The 8,189-nt window shown below is 43.9% G+C and overlaps 1 pseudogene; it reads left to right on the top strand.

The window, feature by feature from the left end:
- The first annotated feature begins 687 nt into the window (after positions 1 to 687).
- On the top strand, positions 688 to 1,752 carry LOC100673255 (olfactory receptor 11G2-like; annotated as a pseudogene).
- Positions 1,753 to 8,189: the final 6,437 nt, after the last annotated feature.

The following is an 8,189-nucleotide window of genomic DNA, read 5'->3' as shown; positions in this document are numbered from 1 at the left end:
TTCATCCAAAGGAAAAATAAACTTTCCCTCTCTTTATTACAGGAGATAGTTTTGTAACTTGGAGCAAGTAAGACTTGCAATTGAAGAAATTAGCCTCCTTATCCTGCCACAGAAACTAAGAGAAAGGAGAGCCATCTTCCTTGATGAATACATGCCAGAGAGATGGCTCCCACATTCTTGAGGAAATGATCCTGAGTTATAAAACTGGCAAGAGGCTTATTTAGCTTTTTAAAGGATTTATATACATTTCAAAGATGCAGAAAAAGAATCACAGTTACAAGTTCTCTAAAGTAAATGTTCTAAGGAAAGAAAGAGGGGAGTCCCTTTCCTTTTTGCAGGATTTTTTTTTTCAACTTGTATTTACCCTTACAGCAGAAAAGGAATATTTGAATTTCTATTTTTATTTTAATTCTAAGAAACTTTTTTCAAAAAGCTTCACTGGTATAAACAATGTTGACTGACAGTGTTTTATATCTAGTATGTAAGTAAATGATCATATGAGAGTGGTTAAGAACTATGACGAGCTATGGCTACTAACCAAAAGGTTGGCAGCACAAATCCACCAGTGGCTCCTCGGAAACATTTGAGGCAGTTCTACTCTGTCTTATAGGATCGCTATGAGTCAGAACTCATAGTTTTTTTACGCTCAACTACTTTTTTTTTTGGTGCCCAATTAAAAAAGAAAAATGGAAACCACTGGTCCAGACCTTCACCCTATCATCAGGAAAGTATGCTCACTCTCTTAGGGAGGCATTAGGAGACATTATTCACTGTATAGTATATAATTTCTGCTACAATCCCCACAGGACAAAAGGAAATGATCTCAGAAGCCAGAAATCTCTCCCGCATGGTGAATGAGTTCATTCTCTTGGGCTTCCCTTGCTGCTGGGAAATACAGCTGTTCCTCTTTTCCATATTCTTTGTGATATACATCCTGACTCTCCTTGGAGACATATCCATTGTGTGTGCAGTGCACTGGGAATACCGACTCCACACTTCCATGTACGTCCTGCCGGCCAACATCTCCCTCCTGGAGATCTGCTATGTCAACTCCGATGTGCCCAACATGCTGGTCAACTTCTTCTCCAAGACCAAAACGATGTCCTTCACTCAGAGCCTCCTGCAGCTGTACTTCTCACTGGGCACAATTGAATGCTTATTTCTCTGTATCATGACCTATGACCAGTTCCTGGCAATCTGCCACCCCTGCACTAGTTCACAGTCTTGACTACTAAGTTCTGTACCAGTCTAGTCGTCTTTTGCTGGGTGTATGGTTTCCTCTGGTTCCTGATCCCAGTGATACTTGTTACTCAACTGCCATTTTGTGGCCCAAATGTGATTGATGACTTTCTATGTGACCTGGATCCTCTGCTGGACCTGGCTTCAGCCTGTGTCCCAATCCCTGGGACTGTTCTCACATTCAGCACCATAAGCTCCCTCCTCATCTTTACCAATTTTTTCTGCATTATTGGCTCATACACTATGGTGCTCAGGGCTGTGATGCAGGTACCCTCAGCTGCTGGCCAAAAGAAGGCCTTTTCCACCTGCTCCTCACATCTGGCTGTGGTGTTTCTATTCTATGGATCTGTCATGATTACATATGTGAGCCCAGGATCAGAACAAGCACAGGGCATGCAGAAGTTCACTGCTTTGTTCTACTCAGTTTTGACTCCATTTTTCAACCCCATGATTTATAGCCTCTGGGATAAAGAGATGAAGGATACCTTGAAGAAAGTACTAGGAGGCTCCTAAAAAAATTTTGTGACATTAGTGAGTCATTTCTACATGAGTTACAAGTATGAACCTCCTGTCAGTGAAGAGTTAAGAAACTGGCAAGTAGAGGTGAATGTGTGGAAGGAGACAGACTATAAAATAAACAAACCAGTTGCTTTTGATTTGTTTCCAACTCATGGCTATTCCATCTGTGTCAGAGCAGAATTGTGCTACATAGGATTTTAAATGGTTGTGATCTTTTGGAAGTAGATAAACATGTCTTTCTTCCATGGTAACTCTGGGTAGATTTGAGCCACCAACCTTCTGGTGTGTAGCCAAGCACTTAGTCATTTGTACCACCCAGGGATTCTAGCTGTAAATATGACACTTTAACTCCCTAGGCATCTTCTCATACATTCTGTGATTTGACCTACTCATACTCAATAAACAATGTATGGAAGTATCAAGATTCTAATATATAACCCACCAATGCCTGGCCTCATAATTCCTTGAACTCTTAACTCTAGTTACCCTTATCTCCCCTACGACTGAGTAGTATTACACATTCTTCTGTAACACCTGGCGTAGCCTCCATCAATCTCATCTCTTAAAAGCCCATCATTCTTAGCACTGAAAAAATTTAAAGCCATCTGACCCTATGTGGAATACCAATTCCTCCTCCTCCTGTATCTTTTCTTATGTGTCCATATTTCATCTCTTTCTTTTTAGTTCTAGCAGCTCCACCTAAACTCCTCACCCTTTCTATATGGTCTAGTAATTATACTAATTGGTTATCCATTTTATCACCCTCACGTCATCAATCTTTCATTATTCTTTCCTTCAGTATCAAAATATGATTCACTTTTCTCTACCTTAAAAAATTTCTTCCCTAGGCTATTTTTGTTATTGGGGATATTTTACCATTGATCTTCTTTTTTTTACCAAACTTTTCAAATAATGCACTACACTTATTTCTTCCACTCTTTTATTACCTCCTCCTCAGTCCTCTGTAAACTAATTTACATTCTCAACACTGTATGTTTCTTCTTCTGCGTATTTAAAATATATATTATACAACCCTTACTATGGAAAGTGTGGTCTTTGGATCATCAGCTGGGTATCACTAGGGGGTTGAAGGAGGTTAGAAGACAGAATCTCAGAGCCCCATCCCAGTTCTATTGAATCAAAATCTGTGTTTTAACAATATCTTCCAGGGATTTATATACACTTTCAGAAGCACTGATCTACAACAGATTATCTAAAAAGGTTACTGAAGGAGAAACAGTTTTTGTGAGGCTAAACATGACTGCCCTCATGCTTTCCACTACTTCACTGCAGTTTGCAATGTCATTCTTAAGGAATTCTTGCTGAGGCAGCCTATGTAAGTCTAGAGGCATTCCTGGCATGTAGCCACTTTTGTTCACCACCACTATAAAACCTCTGCTCTCCCACTGCAGGGCACAGAGATCTGCTTGCTCCTGTTGCCACCCATGACCTGCCTTGTATGTAAGTCTCCCTAATAAACTCCTTTGCTGCCACTGTGGAGTCACCCAGCTCTTTCTTCAGCCTGTCATCACCCTCCATTTCTTGAGGCAAGTTTGATGTTACAAATCCATGCCAGGACAATTGGCAAGCCAGCCAGGACATCAAGGAAATGGCAAGTGAGGCCTCTGTGGAGGAAATCCTGGGTTGCCCGGCAACCTCAATATGGGGAAGTTTGGCCTGTATGCTTGATGTGTGTGGACTGCCAAGTGAGTATGGGGACACCCTGAAAATGTCAAGCAGCATAGCATGTTTTGGAAGAAGCATGTCTTCATAAGTGTGGAAAAAAATCTAGGAAAGCAGTAGCAGCCATAGGATGGTCACTGCTCTGGGTCATTTGTCTGGTCACCAATGCCCAGCTAGCTGCTGAAGCATGCATAAAAGCCTTGAAGGAAGAATTACAGTTAGAAAGGGATGTGCAGCAGTCATGTGTGGCCATGACTGATGTATTCAGCAGCTATATCTGTGAACAGGATAAGCAACTGGAAACGCTCACCTACAGGTTTGTAAAGATAGGGAAAGAAAGTGCCAAAGGTGAAGATCAGGGCAGTGTTGATGAAAGGTGACTGAGACTCAAAAGTGTAGAATCCTTGGGAGAGTGAGCCTAGGGACTCAATTGTGAAGGTGATAGTAGACGAGGAGCCTAGTTTTGCAGACTGACCCCTCCAGGCACGGCCATTGTTACCCATAAAATGAAAGCTACCCACTAGCCAGATGGCACTAGACAAGAAATGCCATCCACCAGTTCTATGATGATGCAGGAATACACCCCCACTGAGTTGACTGAATTGTGTGGGAAATGTCAGCAGAAAGGAAAGGAAACAATTGCACCTTGGTTATTATCTCTGGGGAGTACCAGGGGAGACAATATATCTTTAAATGGAACTGAGGCAGAAAGAATGAGGAGTAAAACCACCCATTCCACACTCCAGCAGTGTTTATACGCAGCTCAGAACACAGAGGGCATACACGCCCTAACGAATTGGATCACCTTGTGTTATAAAAAGGCATTGGCAAATGAGGGGAATCTTCCCAGTACGACTGTGAAGTGGTCATTGGTAGAGAACTTACAGCTGATACAGGACCTGGGTATGGTCCACGCCATTTATGCTGAGCACTCCCAGAGACCAGACAATGAATTCTTTACTGCAAGAATGAAACCAGAGATCCTACAGGCAACCCCATGCTGGTATGTCATGCTGGTGCCTATCATTAGCCCCTTAGTAGACCATACTGTCTACCATGTGGAACAAGCCATAGCCAACTTGGGTGAAACTGAGAGGGCTAGAGAGAAGGGGGTGTGAGCCATGGGAAGAGATAAAAGAAAGGCTGAAAACCCTGTAAGACAACTCTCTAAGTGTCCCTTGAAAGTAATCCAAAAGCAGACATGGGTAGACTTAACAGGTGCCAGGACAGCAGTGGAAAAGATAAATAACCAAATGCAGTTTTTGGATAATCTTTGGAAGAATCTGAAGCCAAAGCAACAATACCACTCTCTGGGTCCCACCGGCTCCCATGAGGAAGTACCACTTGCCACTGGGTGGACCCCACCAATCGTTAGGGAATGGGGTTGGGGCCAAAGCCACCCACAGATCAGGGCCCTGCAGGGGAACCAGAGGCCCCATGTAGAGATACGAATACTTTGGAAAAGAACAAACAAGCAGTGATTGCCAGCTCTGGTTGTAACAGGGATAGAGTACACCATTATCTTTGGAAAGCCTGAGTAGTTTTGAGGATCCCACTTGGCAACTGATGGGTACAGCAGAAAGTCCATTCATGTATGTCAGGTAATCCTGACCGTACAACCAGAACATACTCCCCTAAACCATGTCAAGTTTATATTTCCCCAATAGCAGAATATATTCTAGGAGTGATTGTCCTCATGGGGCTAACTTTGACCACATATTTTGGAGAATTACAACTGCCAGTGAGGGTGGCAAAAGCAGCCTTGAGGAGGAATGTGGCATGGGAATCAGTGACCCCGCTCCCACCATGAAGAATTGTAGGTATCAGACAATATAAGTTGCCCAGAGGACATTAGGAAATCAATGAGACCATTCTGGAATCAAAAAGAGCAGGCATCCTCCAGGGAGCCCACAGTGCTTCTAATAACCCTGTGTGGCCTGTGAAGAAACCAGATGGTCCTGGAGCATGACTGTGGGCTATAAAGAACATAACAAGATGATCTCTACTACACATGCTTCAGTTCCAAAAGTAACATCCTTAGTAGAGACCTGGGTACGCATCATGCTGTGTTAGGCCTGACCAATGCATTATTTAGAATCCCTGTAGCCCTGTACACTCAAGACCATTTTGCCTTCACCTAGGAGGGAAGGAGGGAAAGCAAAGGATATTCCAGGAGCTACGCTGGGGTATCTACATAGTGTCACCATTTGCTGTGGTATGGTTGCTAGGGATTAGACTCTTTCCCCTTCCCCGCTACTATCTGTTGGTTTCATTACATTGATGATACCGTGTTAACTGCTGAAAATGTTTCTCTGATACAGGAGTGTCTAGATACCCTAATCATCCACCTACAGGGGACAGGATGGGCCGTGAATACCCAAAAGGTGCAGGGTCCTGCAACATCAGTAAAATTCTTAAGGGTCATCTGGTCAGCAGCCCATTCACCTCTTTCCCTGCTGGGAAACCAAGAAGCAAACACTATAGCACAAGTTAGAATGGTGCTTCCCGAAGGGAACACTGCCCACGAGATTCACCAGAAAAGTAGACACTGTAATGCCTGTATTGGCTGGAAAATAGCAAAAGAGGTAAGTATAATAGTGAAGTAGAGCGATTTAGTGTTTTCTACACAAAATTGTCCCGAGTGGTCACACCGACGCCCAAGGCATGTGCCCCATGATTCTGGGACTATGCATAAGGGAATACAACCAGTGACAGACTGGCAGGTAGATTATATAGAGCCCCTGACCCCCAGTGAAGAAGCAAAATACATGCTAGTTTGTGTTGACACTTTTACCAGGTTGGCACATGTTCCCATGTAAACAAGCGAACCAGGCTGCTACAATAAAAAAGATAACAAAAAGTGAACATTTTGTACGGAATACCTTGAAGGATTGATAGTGACCAGGATACACATTTTACAGGTCATGATGTGTATAAATGGGGGACCAAGAACAAGGTACAATGGCATTACCACCTGCCCTATAAACCCCAGGCCATGGGCCTGGTGGAAAGGAAGAACGGCGTCCTAAAACAACAAACACAAACGTTTATGTGCAAGGCTTCCCTGACAAGGGGGACCAAGGGGCTGCCTGGAGCTTTGAGGTTGATAAATTTGGCTCCCACTGGGGCTTTAGCCCCATATACCAGACTAGTAGCCCTGAGTGGCCCTCCAAAATATAACTGGCATCACAGGCTCTGGTAGTGTATCCACCAAGATTGTTACCAGAGCAAAACAGCCCGGTCCTCTGGACACCTCGGGACCTAGCACTGGTAAGTGGAATCACCTATTGGCACCTGTCATGGGTCACCCCACCAAGGTGGATTGGTTACTTCAACTCTGGGAGTGGGGAAACTAATTGGCCTACTGTAGGAGTCCACCATTCTACTAATCGAGGGCCTCAACAATCACAATTTACATGGAAATGAACGATGACTATTTCAGGGGGGACAGAAGTAGGTCACTTTCTGGCATATGGCAAAATGGATGACTTTACTCACACACAACTCCTCAAGAGACTTCCCTGGGACAGCACATACGATACACTCAGCCAGGGAAAATGCCTAAATCAGTCACTGTTCTCACTGCTTGAAGGGAAGCCACTAGTGTGATCATGATTGAAGGGGAAGGTTTATCCTTCTTGGTACTTACTAAACACCTGTCTTTCTGATTGTAATAGTGGTCTACTTTTCTTTATTCCCTTCGGGCCTGCCAATGTCTGTCTAGAGTGGGCTCATAGCTTTGCCGTAGTCCACAACAAAAACAGCTGCTGAGTCTGTGGACAGCTCTTCTTCTCAAGCACCGAAGACATGTCTTAGAGTGTGGAACCTCTGGCTGGAACTGATGAGACAACTGTAGAAGACAAGAGAGGGGGCATTAAAGCCTCTTTAACTCATTGGGGTATAACAGATAAATGCCTTGGACATACCTCATGGGTGGTTTGCTGTGGCCAGCTGGTTTTCCTCTTTCCCCTCAGGTGGTGAGGTTTTTTGTTGGGTCTTGGTCTCCTCCTAGGTATAGGGTTTCTCTGCTGTATTTGTCTCTATTGCTGGTGTGGTCTGTGTCTTTAACTACAGCAACACTATCTTTTCCTACCTGTAAAGGTATAACACCTGCTCTTGGATCCCTCAGGGACTTTGTGGAAGAGGGAAAACATGGCAGATTGTAGGAGCCAGCCTTGAGGGGTGGACTGAAGGAGAAATAGGCTTTCCAAGGCCATGCATCACCACCCTCATGCTTTCCACTAACTCACTGCCATTCGCTAAGTTATTTTTATGAAATTCTTGCTGAGTTAGCCTTATGTAAGCCTAGGAGCATCTCTAGCATGTAGCCACTATTGTTCACCAGCGCTGTAAAACCTCTGCCCTGCCACTGTGGGAAGCAGAGATCAACTTGGTCCTGCTGATGCCCAAGATCTACCTCATAAGTCTCCATAATAAACTCCTTCACTGCCACCCTGGAGTTGCCTTCCTCATTTCTTGATCCCTCAGTTCCCTCCATTTTTGGAAGCAAGTTTAAATTTACAAGTCCATCCTGGGACAGTTACAGTGATCACAACCAAATGTGGGACTTTCTATTGACAGCTCCCTCCACCTGAGCAGTGTTTCTCAACCAATTATCTCAAAACTGAGGGTGGGCCTAGGCACAGCTATTTTTAAAAAGCTCTCCAGGAGATTCCAATACACAAAGAGAATTGGGAATCACTGCATTCACATTTAGGAATTTTCAGTCTTTTTTTTTTTTTTACTAC

This window comes from Loxodonta africana, chromosome 10 (assembly GCF_030014295.1).
Source record: "Loxodonta africana isolate mLoxAfr1 chromosome 10, mLoxAfr1.hap2, whole genome shotgun sequence".
Classification (NCBI taxonomy): Eukaryota; Metazoa; Chordata; class Mammalia; order Proboscidea; family Elephantidae; genus Loxodonta; species Loxodonta africana.
The sequence above is the reverse complement of the archived record's forward strand: the minus strand, read 5'-3'. Positions and strand labels throughout refer to the sequence as shown.